Source organism: Aphis gossypii, chromosome X, assembly GCF_020184175.1.
Source record: "Aphis gossypii isolate Hap1 chromosome X, ASM2018417v2, whole genome shotgun sequence".
In the NCBI taxonomy this organism is placed as follows: Eukaryota; Metazoa; Arthropoda; class Insecta; order Hemiptera; family Aphididae; genus Aphis; species Aphis gossypii.
Genome location: NC_065533.1, coordinates 11015230 through 11033144, shown reverse-complemented (window position 1 = coordinate 11033144; position 17915 = coordinate 11015230). Strand labels below are relative to the sequence as shown.

Genomic DNA, 17915 nt, shown 5'->3' with positions numbered 1-17915 from the left:
TTACAGGGGCGTAACTTTGGGCCCGCAGACCGCGGGGGGTCCACGGTAATTTGGGGCCTTTGGTTATAGGGTTATATTTGATATAACAATATTTTAGGAGCCTATACCTTTTATTTTTGCGGGGGAGGAGCAATTTTTTTTGTTAAGTACTGGTCATTTAAAGTAAATTTGTTACGTAAGTATATCCATCGAATTTCAAACCATAGGTCACGACTGTGTAGCAATAAACGATTTTAATAAGACGAGTTTAGACGATAGTGTTTCATTGACTCGAAATTGATTGCAATATGTATATAAAAAACAAAAACGTTCAAAAACTCATAAATCTACCTATACAATCTCGGTAACCGCTTCTGTTATAAAAGCAATAAAAGAATCGCCGTGTATATATACAATAGACGACACAATAACGAATGCGACGACGACAGTATATTATGATAACAATATATAATAATAATATAACTGCGCGGAAGTTTAACAATGGTCTCGTCGTCGGCCACTTGTAATTTTTTCAACACATCTCGCGAACTATTAAAATACAAACACGACGCGATCCGTTTGTAATAATATGTCCGTAAGCGCCAAACAAACACGATCCCGACCACAATATAATATAAAAGTATACGTATATATTATATAATATCAACTATACTATATATTATTGCTCGAGTATACGCTCGCGTTTTGGTGTGTGTGCGGCTTATAATAATATAGTGTAATGTAAATAAATGTCCTGGTGAAAAGAGAGTGCGTTTCCTCGTCATATTATATACTATTATTATTATTACACGGTTGTTTGGGCGGCGGTATATATAAGTTGTTGTACCGACAACGGCGACGGCGAATTTTATACACGGAGCGAATATTATACGGCATTACGCCGTTTCGTCGCTCTATAATAAAAACAAACGGTCGGCGCGCGCAGCTTTTATATCGCGGATATTGGCTTTTTCGAGGGCCGGTCCGGCGGATATGATACATATATAGAATATAATAACATTATATTATATCATACGTACACGAATACTTGTACAATACGACATTGTTATTATTTTTGTGTGCCGGAAAACCGGAAACGACACCGCCGATATTTCGGCTCGTCGACCCATTCGCCTTTAAAATCTCACGATCGAATTAATTAACACCTAAACATTAGTTAGATTACGACAATAAAAAATACGTCCGCGATGGTAATCGCTCTTAATATTATTTTATTTTTTTTTTTTTTAGTCATATTATACCGAGACTGCAGCGCGTTGTCCGAAATTTTTAGATTTATGGCTGGACAAAGCGTCGCGGTCTGCGCGTATATATTATTATTACGTATCGTTATTATACTTTTAATTTTTTTATTTGTACCATTAGATTCTATTTTTCCAGAACTGACCGACTTTTTAGAACAATTTTACGTTTGTTTATCACTACATTTTAAAATTTCCTGATTTTTAAAAATTATTTTACGATATATTATTTTATTTAGCTTTTTTTTTACGCGTAACAATTACAATTCATCGGCACAAGCAATCAAAATAAAATCTACGAATTGCATTTCCAATTTAATATATATATATACAATATGCCTTATACCTATTTGATGTGAAAAAGCTATAAATTTTAAATCAAAATTTAGACAAATGTTAATCTTATATACCTACGTGAGTGCGGACAAATTGTGTGCGATAGGACTTGTACACCTCTGGAACGGAATTTCATCTTGCGGCTGAGTAAACTATAAATTTCGATTTTACATATTTATATTTATAATATTGACATAGACCTACAACTCGTTTAATATCATTATTATTATATGTCACATAACACTCGCCTTATACAGAAGTATTATAATATTATTGTACGCACAGTTTTTTACGGTTTGATCCACCGACGATGTATACATATTTATATATAAGTACAGTAGTTGTAACTTGTGAATAACCAATATATAGTTGATTCGTTTTATTTGTTTTTCGTTTCCGCGAACGCTTTCCCCTACCGAACGAAAGAGGTCACGCGTATATCTATAAACGCGCCTAATCCAGGCAAGGCCGTGGCGTCTCTTTTTTTTCACCCCCTTTTGCACCGGTGCACGCGCACAGCGACAACGACCTTACGCGTGTGCACTAAACGCTATATACGATTCTAGCCATAGATAAAAACGTTAAACCGTAAATACGCCGTTCTAATATTATACCTGTCCAGCTGAAAATAACCACATCATCGGTACGAGTGTAGTATACGCGACACGTCGTATATGTTATTATTATTATGATAATGCGATGCTGTGGCATATAAACTAATTCAAAAGGTTAAAGCTAAGTTAATTTTAACTTTTAACTTGGCCGTTTTTCATTAATTTTTACCGACTTGACCCTTTTAACCCGTTTGATTTTTATTGAAGTTAATTCAATAAAACAACCGTTTATACTTATTCAATCAAATCCGAATTACGTTTGTTTATAAATTATAAAATAATGAAATGATTAACGATCAATGATCATCGCAGAACCTAATTTAAAATGAAAAATCTAATTCTTGAATTTCCTTCTCGTCGACATCATCAGAACTGAATTCAATAACAATAATTTATTTTTGATACAATATTCTAGACATTTACTTTAAATTATCTATTGCATATTTATATATTAAAAAAAGAATTAATAATTTGTTCGTATCACTCTTAACTTGTAACTGATTTAATAAAAATAAATAGTACACTATCAACATTAAATTTGTTTTAAATATTTAATATAAACGTCACAACTCAGTTATAAAGTATCATTAACTCGCCCAGTCTTGTAATAATGTATAAAAACCTTACGGCCTATTTATTATTATGGTCGAATAACGCTGTTAAGTCTAAAATATATCGAAAACCGTATTCGCCTGCACTAATATATAACTCAAATAAAATGTTCATGTTGACTGTTGTGCGCTATAATATAATATTACTACAAGCCTTTAAAACACTAAACTAAAATTCAAACATGGTTAACGGTCACGGTCAATATAATTATTATATAATATTATATAAAGAAATGTGCATTTTATCGATTGATATTTCGAGTTATGTCAGCATTACATTCTACCTACTACTTACTACTAACTTTTAATTTTTGACATTGCATGGGTTTTTAGGAAAATCAAAATTATTCGTTTTTCAAAACTAAATAAGTGCCTATCTGTCTCAGTTCCGGTTGATTCCGATTTCCAAATATTCACCAGTTTTAATAAAATATAAACTCATAATTATACGTCTCGACACAAAAAAAAAAAAAATAAACACAAATCGAAACGACCAAGCCATTGATTATAATATAGGTAGATTTAGTTCTATCGAAATATCGGTCACGGTTTCAACAATAGTACTGGTAACTCGAGTCCCGGTAAGGTTCTGACTGCGTAGAACCGGTTCTTTTCGGTTTATGGTTCCAAATCATGCCCCAAACCGTGGTAATACAGTGGACTTTTTGTGTTTAGGACTTTCAGATTTTCTGCCAGCAACAATAGGCGATCGTTAAAATAATAATAAACTGTTTATTTGATAGACTATAATCGGTCCGCGAGGCCGTTGCAATAGTCGTAGCTATAAATAGGTAACATCCGTTTTTCGCGTCTCACGTGACGTGTAATAATAATAATTAAAATATTTTGTTTCTCTCCAAACGTATAATATAATATTATAGTGGGCGGGTAGCAATAACGCCGCAGCGTAGGTATTTAACACCAATATTACTCCCGGACGAGAACAATATAACAATATTATAATTTTTATTTCAAGACCGAATTTCGACATAACTCGCGCATCTACACGATATCCATCCGGGCCCGGTCGAACGTCGTATTATATGGTAGTATTACAATACTACGTTATAATGGTACACTACCTACGCGTTCCGGCCCGCTGCACCGTCTTTCGTCCGTCTAGGAAGCCTACATAATATCATTATATTATCATTACCATTTTACTATAATATCGTGTCACCGAGTTGTAGTACGCTCGTCGTAAGTATAGTGTAATTCGTCGTCGATCGCTAATATATAATAATACACAGACGTCCATCACGATTGATATAATTTAAACGGCTGCTGCAGCGTTACGAGCTGATAATCATAAGACGTGTAATTCGGTACGAATCATTATACGATGCGGGCCGACGACACGTCATGACCGTATATAATACGATGCGCTAGAAAATAATAATTATAATATTATTATGATAACGCGTTATGCAGGCAACAGTGTAATGATTATTATAATGTCGCCACGACGGTATTGTGCTGTAATACTTTACGATATATTATTATTATTGTGTAATGCGTTTAATATTGCGCCGACGTGCCGCAGCTCTGCGGGCCTCTGAAAAAACCACTACGACGACGACGACGACGATTGATAGTTTCTCAATGGTAATTTTATCGACGTTATTGCCCCGTAAAATGATATTAAAAAAAAAAAAAAAATCCGTACCATGTGCACTATACGTGTCGCGTACACCCACCGAGATTCGTCGAGGCCTCTCGGAGGCGGCAGCTGGCTTTGTATTGTGTGTCGGCAGCTCGCCCGCGAGTTTAAAAATACTCGACGGCGCCGCACCGGCCCGCGAAACGCTATAACGTGCGGTGCGTGTGGGGCAGAGAGCGGACATACACAGTCGACAACTTAAATAAATCCCGAGCTTGCGGTGCCAACACGTCGAGAACGAGGTCTGCGTGCAAAATGTGCACACACAAACCCGATGAGGCGGCGGTGCCGGTGCCGCTGTATCTCCCGTTATGGCCCATAATAGACGAGCGTCGACGGCTCCAGGGAAATGCAGATAAAAAATAAAAAAAAATATTTATATCCATAATATATGAGAGCGTAAAAAATTACTATCGCGCCTCCTAAAAATAAATTCTCGCCCGGTCCGTCGTAGAATAAAATATAATATAACATGTATATATATAGGTTAACTGCAGATGAGGGGGAGCACCCGGATAGTGTCTTCCGATATATAATATTTGTATTTTATATGCGACCGAATCGAAGCACGCCGCGGATTCGTTCCGTGTATATATATAAGGCGATGGCTTCGGATATACCGTGGTAACGCTGTAGTCCAAGTCGTTGTGGTGCAATAATAACGATATTATCGTGTACTTATCCCCATAAATATTATAATATAATGACATCGGACTCTTATATTGTTATTTTTCAAAACGACGAATCGACCGAACGCTTAGCTACCGTTTTTTTTTTTTTTTTTTTTTAAATCACCGTTTCATACCTACTCCTCGTTCCCTACCGACAACGGTTTGTGGAATAACGATTCACAGTGCACGGCGGCGTGTCAAGGGTCGTCCAACACTCGGCGATGTGGCTGTAGGTTATACCGGTAAAATCCGATTGAGCATAACACGATTGCGGAGCACAGATAAAATTAATTCAATCGGACGTAATATGCATTTCATAAAACTACAAACGAGGTAAATAATTAAAGCAAAAAAGAGAATTAAAATACATAAAAGCCAATATTCGAATAATTATAAAAATAAACCGATTCTATGTTTTAAGAAAATTCGGAAACACATATGATACCGAGGTGTATACATTTAACAGTTACTACTTACTGCATTTGATCAATAAAATCGTGTTATTTATTTACTCGTACCATATCTGTATTATTGTAATTTGTAGGTAATTATTTAAATTAATATTTTTCGTATAAAATAGTTCAGAGTTTTTTAACGTGGGAAATGGCAATATCGCAAAATTTTTTTTATTCTCTGCAATCGAGAAGGTTTTCTTTTGTATAATATTATTATTTATCCTTTAATGCATCGAAAAAAGTATTCTCTATCCTCTATCGTAAAAAGAGTGTTTTATGCTCAATCGTGTGATAACCGTAGGAACACATACTACTAAGAGTATATATTATTATATACGTATAGGCACGATAAAATAAAACCGTACATGGCTTTATTTTTTTTCCAGTTTGATTGTGCGACGACCACACTGACTAATCCCCCGACACCGCCCACGGGCGTAAAGCTTTTAGCCGTTATTCTGGCGCGATTTCTGACGCTAACTCTCCTTCATCGCACCACCACTCACATCACAACCAAACAACCACTCAACACCGCGTAAAGCTGCGAGTTTCTCAGATTTTTTGATTTATATACATAATGAACATTTCGTTGTTCGTCTTTTTTTGTGCACCATACAATAACAATTATCAATACGCGCAATTATTTGATTTTAGAAGAAACCGTTTCACTTTAAAGTCGAATGTGTCTCGTGTACGAACGTAGGGAGAAAATATCCTGCGGACGACTCGACAGCGATTTTCAATGTAGTGTGGATTTCCGTTCGAAATCTATCGTATAATAGTGTTGTCTGCCTTCGATAAATTTGAACTAGCTATCTAGGATTTTGAATTTACTTTTTTTGTTTTTATTTATCAATTAAATATAATATTATGCAACATCATAATTTTGGCGGTCCCTAGCACGTCTAGCTGTCTAAATATAAATATTTTCTCTCAGACTCGTCGAGATTCATAATAAAGACGTATCGTGTCTCAGCAGGACGCGCGCAATTGCAGTCGGTCGGCAATGTCAATATTATGTATACTGCAGTGTACACGTAATATTTTATTTATAATGGTTATAATTCATTTTTTTCTTCTCGCCTGCATTACTATAGGTACTACACAATTGGCGTACACATTACTATAATATGCAGATGACGCTGTCGACTTAATATTTATACATTTATTATTTGTAAATTTATACTTGCGCGTCGCGACGAAATTCTAATTTGTTTTATTTCCTCATTTAGATTATGCGAGTGGTAACTGGTATAACGTCATCGTGTATACAGCACGATTATGGATATTTATTCCAAAACTTTATTCCGTTTTTGTGTTATTATATTATTCGCGTTGACTCGTTTATACTGTAGTATTAATTTAATTGTAATACACACTCTTGTACACATGACATTTTATAATATAATGCCGTCGTCCTGTGCGCGATTATACGTATATATAGTTAACAATTTATTTAATTTGTACGCATATGCGCAGGCGTCGTGTCTGATCCGTAAAAATGCGCGTTCATAAAGCGGTAAAAGCAATTTAAATATTTGGCAGACAAGTCGCCTCACGGTATAATAATAATAATAATAATATATATATATATGTGTGTGTGTTTGTAGTACCTATGTGTATACACGTTCGAGAGTGTGTTTGTGCGTGCGTATTGCGATGTTCAATGTCAGCGACGACAAAAAAATAAAAATAATCGTTTCGCATAAAAACAAGGGAAATGGTATTGTAAAAAATAAGAGTTGCGTTAAATTAAAGACGTCTCGACGTCGAAAACGAAAGATGAGAAAAAAAAATAAACAGTGAACGATAACGAAATACGCGTCTACTTTATACCTACGGAGAAAAACCGCTGCTCGCTTTGTGACGGCGCTGAAGTGCACATTATATTGTCGTTGATATATTTTATTAAATATTTACTCGCGTACCTATCCGCCTGATATTTAATTTATGTAAAAGTGTTTGACTTTAAAAATGTATATTAATTTAATCATTTATATTGCATAGGTATAAGGTTAGGTATTCGCTTAAATGATTTTAAAAACCCGTTTTAAAGGTCTTTTTTTCATCTTATTATTGTTATAGGTAATATTAATAGTGTATATAATATTATAGTTTTGCAGGTTACATTAAATATTATATTAATATAAAATATCTTAGAAATTTCATTATACAAATAGGATCCGGATGTTAGTGCACTAAAAACGGCGCACTAACTCGTAATTATTTGTCTTTTCGATATTTATTTTATAAAAATGTATGTATTGTGTGTGTAGCGATAAAACGTTTTACGCTCTCGTACTTTATACCGATGTTGTCGTACGAACATTTTCGATCTTAGACGGTCGACTGTAAGAAAAGTGCACACGTGTAATATGTATAAAATATAATATAATACGAATCCGAGTACGATTGTAATTTTTTTTTCCATACGTCATGTCATCGCTCGAACGGAATTTTCTTGCTATCGTTTTAATCATGTCTATTGAATCCAAATCGATTTCCACGAATTTCCGCGCGTACAACAACGCATATTGCTGCGATTGGAAGATTTAAATAAACAGGCTATAAATATTGTTAGCATACGCTATCCGAATAGGGCCTGGTAAATTCAAGACTGCTGTTAGAGAATTCTTGACTTAAAATTGTTCGCATTTATTTTATTTCTTTACACGTTTTTGTTTTATACCATATGGAATAAGATTATTGTATAATTTGATTTTAGACTAAATTTTAGATTGAAATGTTTAATACTATTTTCTATGGTCATCATTATAAATAGATTATAAATATAATAACATTAAAAATGATTTCTGCTTATTGAAGATAATAATGTTGGAAATTGAAAATCAATTTATTTTATATTAGATTATACAAAGCGCAAGTTTACTGAAATACATTTTTTTTTTTATCTTCTCTAGTTCCATATTTTATAGTTCCATTTATTTTCTAAATTATTTCAACGCAATATATTATGGCTTTATTTCATATTATTACCTTTATAAATTTATAATAATAAAAGCCAAATGAGAAGGAATGAAAAATTCGTATTTTTAATTTTAATATTTCTTTACATTCAATCAATTTATGTAATATTTTAATTTCTATAATTATTCGTGTTAATTTTCAATTTTTGGGAAATCAACTAATAACTAATAAATTAACCCGGAAAATCACACAAATAATTTTTCTGATAAGACTTGGTAGTTAGAGAAAAGCATGCCGAGGCGGTCCAATGGCTAATAGCATCGCTATAGGTACCAAATTATAGTAGTATAATACTACCATTATATAAGTGTGACCAAAAATGCTTAAAATATTTTGACTCAATTTATCGAAACTAAAAGTATAATACATAAGAAACAATATTTTTTTATTCAGTATCTATTTGTTTGTTTAATTATTAAAAGACGAAATTGTCCCATCAAAGAGAAATCGCATATCAACTCAAACAATAAAATTATACAATTATCATCGTATCGATTCTCATCATATTGTTCATTAAATATTAAAAATATTCTCATTACATGGGTTTGTTTAGACAGTAACTTGAAAACATTTTTTGTTATACCAAGAATTTCGGAAATAACTGCCTTTGAGAACCGCCACATGTATAATATATATATATATATACATAGTGTAAACGAAATGTTGCGATTAAAAAAAAATAAATAAAAAATGGCACCGTTCCAGTTGACGTGATCGCCAATGAACTGTACCTCATAACCCATTGCATTGCTCACATCGCGATCGCATTTCGAAAAAAATTCGAGATTACCCATTGACAGCTTGCACTCTTCACGCCCCCCCCCTCATCTACGGTATGCTCGGGCACGCGCTAAATCCGCACGTCGACAATTTTCGCTCTCAGATCTCTCAAATCTCCCTCTGATGGTTTGCGGCCCACCATATAGGTATATACGACCACTGCACTTAACCATATTAGGTATATAAGACGGTATATTTTCATCTCAATGAACAGTTTTTGAATTTAAGTATTGGATTTTTTCTATTTCTAAACAAATAGATAGTTCGATGTACACGAACTAATTGATTTTATCATAAAATTCTAATTATTTAAAAAAATTATTTTTGAAAAGAATCGTTTTACATAATTTTAAATCACTAAAAAACGACATTTTGAAGAAAAAAACCATATTTTTATCGTCATTGTTTTTTTATTTTTTTACTTTTTTTATTTTATATTTAAAACCAGAATACCATTCGGTGTATTTTGATTTATAAAAATCAAATTTAGAACAAGTATTAGTTATAACTTTTATAAGTATTGATGAATGGATAAGTAGACTAACATTTTATGGGGTATTCGTGTAGCGCCTAATCTCTTCATCAAATCTTTAAATACTTATAACTTATAAGATAATATAGGTATATTCTCATAAACTACTTGTCGTTCAAAATGTAATGTTTGTATATCTAAGTATTTCAAAAGATCTGATTTTGATATCTATACTTTAGCATAAGAATAAATGTCACTAAAATAAGTAAACAAATAAAAAACAAATAAAAACAAAACAAAAAAACGTTATTGTTAAAAACTTAAAATTAAGCAAGAAAAAAAGAAATATAGTATTTTTATTGAGGACAGGTTAGGTACGACTAATTTTCAGTAGGTACTTGCGTTTTTTTGCCCAGTAACTATTAATATAATATAGTATACTATTTATATATATTGTCTTGTAAGTTTTATAACATTTTACGGATACTATTTAATATTAATATCACAGCACAATAGTCGATATAGTAAAATAAATTGCAAAAAAAAATCGTAGTATATTAAATATAAATCAAACGATAAACATATTTTGTATTAATAATGATACTCATTACTCATTATTTACATATTTAATTTGAATTTGTTCATTTCCTCGAGATACTAATTTATTCTGAAAATCGATTCAAACCAACCAGGTTTAAAAATGTAGTGGGTAGACACTAACTATAATATACACTCATGCTGTTTATTTAGCATAATAATAAATAATAATATAATATTATCATTTTTTATAATATGTGCAATATACATAAATATTTGTATAAAGTATATAATATATAGATATAATTTTATTAGTCTTGACTACGATTGAATGATTTAATTTAATTCTTGGAATGGTTTAATTAATCAAATTTTATTTTTTTCATTGGAAATAACATTATTTAATAAAGTAAATTTAATAATTATATTATAAAACATTTTTCCGAATTATTTTATGGTTCGATCAAGATATTTTTAGCATGAGTAATATTGCAATTTAAACAGAGTTAACATAAATAATTTATACATTTTCTAACTTATAAATAAATACAATTAAATTAATAAATCATAATATATGCATTATGCAGTTATTCACTACTGTCAATATTGTTGAGTATGAGTATTTACAATTTGTTTACATAAAAATATACCTAAGGGCTTAAATGATATAGTTGAATGGACTGACATATTGGCGTAATAAAAATCAAACGTAACAAAACAATGTTCATTTTTAATGGTTAAAAAATAATAAATTACGAATCTATAAAATTTTAAAAAAAAGAACGAACGTCAACATTGGGCTTTATTTTTAAATCCACGTAACTCAAAATTTTAGTGCCCATCATCCATCCTACGCGTCGCGTGGTATCTCCTATTAAACGCAAACAAGCATAAGTATGTCTGGGATTTAAAACATTTTCTTTTTTTTTAGCTTAGATTCGATTTATTGTTCTACATTATTATTGAGATAAAACTGTTTACCTGCGAATTTCATTATTTCAAAGCTAACCCAAACGGCGGCACCGAATTAACCAAGCCTTGCCAAGAAATGGATGATAATATATAGTCTATAATATTATAATTATATTATATGTATTTAGTACATCTGCCAACGTGTTTTATTAACCCAGACACAGCCACAATGTTTAATTGATCACAGGTCATTATAAACACATACGTCCAATAATCTAATCTAAACTTTCTTGGCCCTAATAATGTATACATATTATATAACATACATCATGATTATTATATGGGTGGATGCTGTAATATGTTAGTCGCATCGCGGGAACGTTTTGTCGGTTTAGGCGCTTTTGAGTTTTTAACGGAATAAAAGGTCAAACGATACTCCACTCGAGACGCATAATATAATTGCTATAAATATTGTAATACTTACCTTCATTACAAAACGCATAAAAGTATAATATGAAATAACTACTCGGTGTCCGGTGTGGCACAAAAGCGCCGACCGGAGACCGCCGTCCGCAATCATTACTGTGTAGTGTACACGACCACTGCAACGAATGTAATTTAAATTATGCACATTGTACAATTAATTATTTAATTTGTCGTTTAAAAATATATCCCGTGTATACACACTCACACACGGTTAGGTATGACGGAAAATCAAACTATAATAATAATATTATAGAAACGCAATTTGTTTTTAAATGACGGATGACGTGTACCCCATAAAATTTATTATTTTTCGTGTGTTTTTACTATATGCCATTGCCCATTCGAATAGTCGACTCAAACGTGATAAGAACGCAGATTGTCGCACGCGAGTTTGGAGCGGAATCGAATGAAAAAAATGTACATGACACACTGTTATCCTTTTAAACAGGAGTCTGGCTTCGAATGCTTTTGATGTATTTGAGACCGGACGACGGAGACGGAATTAATGTCAGTTAATATTTTGACGGGTCCCGAAGCATATTTAAAAGTGCGCCGAGTATCACGGTCGAGCGAAAATAATTTTTATTATAATCGTTTATCATAAAAGTACAAACACCAAATCCCACTTTTTTGATTATTTTTCAATTTTTCAATCTCGTTAAAAACACTAAATATATACTTATTTACTTTTCTGAACTTCTTACATTTTAAAACCAAACTTTGAGAGAAGATAAATGTCGGACATTTTAAAAGTAATTGACGATTGATTTCGAGTTAACTTCGGAAGCACTTTAATATGTTCCATATATTAATACTAAAATTGTAGTGCGTTTATCGGTACGGTGCACGGTGGACCAAATGTCCAAGTATTAAAGATACGCTTTTCCACATAAACACGTTCCGTATCGAAATACTTCGTTTTGTACGTGCTTAATACGTTGGGGTTTTTCGGTTGATGACACGCTTCACCTTCTATATAATAGCCGATAAAAATATAAATGCAACCGAATGACCGCTTGTGGCATTTCACACAGTGCACTATAATACACCTATTGACATAATAATATTTTACCGCATAAAACGATTTAGGAGCGAGTTTGGTACTTCATATTTTTAAAAGCACAATAAAATATAATAACTACTCCGTTGTTTTGGGTATCTGAAAGAAATCCGTTTCGTTCTGAGCCTGTGTAATCGTAGGTATACGGATTATGTCGATGAAATTCCTATGATATTATTATTATTGTGTAGAACTTTATACCAACTTTATACAATTTTCAAAAGAAAATTATTATTATTATTATTATTATAAAATTATATGTTTTGTTTTTGTATTCGTGTACCTTCCGAGAACTCCGTGTCCGGGAATATTGTCATTCTTTTTATTTTATTTCATACTATTTATAATAAATGTATTTTTGTCACGAATATTCCAGTATTATGAAAGATGATTTATGTTATTTTCAGATAAGTCCGAAAACCCGCGTGTGGTGGTCCTCGTCGTCCGTCTTCATTTGTCTATACAGCAGGTATATATTATACTCACTTTAAAATAAATTAGCTATAAACAAATAATACATAATATAATATTATGTGTGTATGTGTACACTGTACATTCTTATATTGTGTTTTTTTTTTAATATTAGAATATAATATTATTGTATATTTATTGTACCTGCTTGCAGTGACGGGTTAACGAATATGCCACCCGGGAATAGATTTTAAAATTCCGCCCTTTACAACTTTGGTACCCATCGTAAAAAATAAATTATATTAAAAATAACAGTGTTAAAAATTGTAAAAATTTATTTAAAAAATGGAAGACATTAGATAGAATAAAAGTTATTGCATATTTCAAATAACGCCGATCCGCCCTTTATTAAAAGAAACAATAAAGAAAATAAATGTTTTATATAAAATCGTAGTCTCGAGTATTACAAATCGGGTTTCTTACATTTTTTATGAGCACTACTTTATAAAATATTGTTATTTTGTTTTAATTACAAATGTATTATTATTTAACGCAAATTTCCTTTTACGAAACTCAGCACCACTTAATTTTAAACGCTTTCCACTCATATTGATTAAAAAAGAATTAATGCTGTAAGAAAACACTAAGCTCGTTTAATTTTTAGTCAATCGAACTTTACGGAACTACGATTACGAAACGACAGTGTAATAAAAATAATGTCTCGGTATAGCGTCACAAATAAATAATTTGAAACTATTACAATATCAAATTTAATAATCCGATAATTATAGTACAACCTAACAGATAAAACAACAAACACGATTATGTACCAGTGTGTGTACTGTTTTGTAAACAAATTATTCTCGAAAATATAAGCGTGTCGTTCCGAGTGCTATAATATGGTCTTTCCGCAATAACTCTGTGGCAGGCAGTATAATATTTAATGTTAATATTGTTATTCTATATGAAAATAATTGTTCAATGGATACCTAATATCCTAATAATATATTATTATTCTTAAAAAATATTATACATTATAGATATTAGAAAACTTCAAATCAGTATGTAATTTATCCCAAAAATTAAAATCGGCTATAAATAATATTAGGTATAACGGTTAAAAATATGTCTTATGTTATTCGGCAATCGATATTATAATTACTAATTCAGTCTGCCGCCGCGTTGCGTTCGCCAGTCGCGATAGCAGCTGCGGCAACGGACGAAAGTTCGACAAAAGTTATTCCACACACCACACCTACACCAGTGGTTCCAAAATTTAAGCTGGTCATTTTTTTTTTAACACATCGCGATAACAAATACGTATTTTTGATTATGGCACATGCATTTGGTTGAACGGTTATGTAAAGTTGGAAAATAGATTTTTCGTATAACTTCGAAAAAAAGCAACAATTACCGTTTATGCAAATTTTTCAGCAAAACTCGAACGAACAATAATATTATGTCAATAATTTTTTTTTCCGTTCATGGTGAAAATCGAAAGACGGAACGTATTTTCTTCGTACTGTTAAAAATATACGGTTTATATAGCTTTTGAGCTTTCATATCATAACTTTTGTTCATTACGGCTATCGACAAGTTTATACATTTTATGACACGCCAATTAAAGACGTACTTGTAATAATAATATTACAAAAACATAAGTTTTGCCAATAATGTCGGTCTAATCCCAGTGCACAATATTTCATAATATTATTATACTTACCATCACTAGGCGGCTTACTCGAGAACTACATTTTTTATTTATGTACACCTATAATATATATTATACGTATTGTTATCAATTTTACATATTCTTGCCATTATACCCATTGATATTATTATTTCATCATTTACGTGCTAATACGAGAGCGCGGGTGATTAATATATAATGAGATCTCTAGACACGCACGCGGTGTATGGATACACATGATAATATAATGAACTATTATTAAAATGACGCGGTTTCGCGGATTGTAAAATAGGTTCAGTGCACACAAAGAATATTATATTGTCGCTTGTCTGCAGCGAGATAAAAGGTTCGCGGACGATCGGATAAACATTGCGCGAACGTCTCGCAAAAAATAAAAAACCAAAATATTCGAGGAAATGCACACTTTATCCCCGACGCGACGTAGTAGAGACAGATATCCGGGCGATTATATACCACGCATACATGTATAAACAGAGGAATTCCGTGTGTTGTTACATCATACTTTTTATTATTATTATTTTCGTTATCCCGTGAAGAAACCAAATTATTTAATGCATTATCATACTGCGTGTCTGCGTATATACAACGCGACATTATTCTTTTACTCCGTCATAAACGTTAAAACCCTATTTGTAGCAAATACGCGCGTTTCAGCGTCCCAACGTATACTAATCGTCGATTATTATTCAAAACGTCCGTAACACAACAATACACATAGGTAATAATAATATAATATATTTATCGACTCATACCTCGGTATTGGTCGAAGAGTTGGGATTATTCTACTCCGTTTCAATAAACCGCGTCATTTTTAGTGTTCCGTATAAGTTTGCAGGTTACCTAAAAATAACGATTGAAAAACAATAAGATTAATAACCTATACCATAATATTATGGAAACTATATGCAATTATAATATTGTTGTGGTTTTCAATTTCCGATATATAATTCCCGCGTACCTACACCTATATCATAATACCTTGACCGCAATAATGTTTTTTGGACGACAGACTTTTATTTAATCTTCGCAATTATTATTGTCGTGTACAGGTTTTCGGGTGGGCTGTATGAAATTATATTCTGATACATAGGAAATTGATTTATAGACCGTAACCGGCTGCAGTAGGTACGACTACTATACGCGAGGGGTAAATAAATTACGTTCGGTCATTTTATATTGTTACCGAAAATATGTTTATCCTACACATATAATATGTATATATATTAATATTATATTACACTCAAACACATACCTACACGGCGAGTGAATAGCGAGAGAGATAGAGAACGATATATAGAGCGGTGAGCATAATATTATTATTATGTTATTGTTTATTATCATTGTTGTACGCGCGCAATCAAACGAAAATTGTAGACAAAGTTTATTATTATTATTATTATTTTTATTTAGTTTATAAATCGGAAACGAAGAAAACAATATATTATGTTATATTTTAGCAATACTCGCGCAAACATAGTTTTCGTTTGAAATATTATTATTATTATTATAGAAGAATATTTCTCCTTTCTCCGCCGCCCTACACGCCCACCACTCGCCGCGAATTTTGCAACTTACAGATTTCTATAAAACAACTTAAACTAATTACTAAAGCTCCGAGTACCGTGAAATCTTTTATTCAGTTCATTCGACCCGTATTTATATATATTTGTATATCTCGTATATTTTATTATTGTTTATATGGGGCTGCTGCGTGTACAACAGACGACTGTGTAATGAGCGTATAATAATAATCGAGTGCTTAAATAAAATTCGTATATATTATATACACGCCGCCCATTGAATAAATATGAAAAATTGTAATTTTAATTAGTGACTTTTACCGTTCAACTATATACGGTACGAAAATTAATTACATAATATTATACAGTTTACACACGCAAAATAAATTATAATTTGTATTTTTTTCGTTTTTATACGCTTGTAAATTATATTATTATCATTTATCACATGACGTTAGTACCTACCTACCTACATCGTAACGAAATAATTATTATTTAGAACTAAACGTGTTAACAGTCGCCCGTTCAAGACATTCGGTTTGATGAAGTTCGTCAAATCATAAATTGTAGCATATAATTAGTGAACTTTGTTCGTGTTCAACGAGAAATAATTAAATATTATCGAGTTAACCCGTCGAAATACCCACTCGTAAAACAAAACGCACTCATAGATGAAATCGTACATTACAGTACTCATTTTATTTTATTTATAATTTATATTATGCAAATAATTACACATTTACACACAGCAATTTTGATTAATGCATACGGTAGCATATTATGTATTTTATATTTTAGGTATAATATTATGCAATCAATTAGTTGTCGTGTTCAAATAATAATATGATAATGTAATATTATTATATAATATTATGATCGATGACATGTTTTATTTAAATCTCAGTCGCACGTCCGTTTCACGCATAAATAATTGGTTTCGAAAGATGCTTGAAAAAAAAATAACAAAACGCATAAATTTTATTAAACATCACTTGTTAATTCCGCGTTAGTTTCGATTATATTTAATTGGGTGCATTTGCTTATATTATGAGCATGTAACGAGACAATTCGGGGTGTGCTGTAAAGTGGGGTGGAGATTGTAATCGTGGTGTAGTGGAGACAAAAAATATACGAACAAACATCTCGAAAATCCCTTATGCATAATATTATATGAGTAAGCAGTATATATTACAATATATTATTAAGTTTATTGTAACTAACATCAAAACAATGCAATCTTTTGTTTACATTTTTACGGGTTTGGATATCGGTTCTTAAAATTACAATAAAAATAATAAATCGTCCGTTTTTATTAAAAACACACAATTGGTAAGTTCAAATAAGATAATAATACATTATTACAAAAATTAATTTAAAGTTAAATATTTTATGCTATAATTTATTGAAGTAAATACTCAAATCGTACCTACCAAAATAATTTATTAAAAAA

General features: G+C 31.6%; 1 protein-coding gene across 4 annotated transcripts in view; it reads left to right on the top strand.

Moving 5' to 3' along the window:
- LOC114122537 (protein muscleblind) overlaps positions 1 to 17915 on the top strand; it is a 160715-nt gene that overhangs the window by 41796 nt on the left and 101004 nt on the right. For 3 of the 4 annotated variants that reach the window (XM_050207835.1, XM_050207832.1, XM_050207833.1), the window contains one exon: positions 13231 to 13292. The exons of the other annotated variant lie outside the window; for it this stretch is intronic. The gene's annotated coding sequence lies outside the window, so the exon portion shown is untranslated. The remainder of the gene's footprint in view (positions 1 to 13230; positions 13293 to 17915) is intronic. 4 annotated transcript variants of the gene reach the window in all.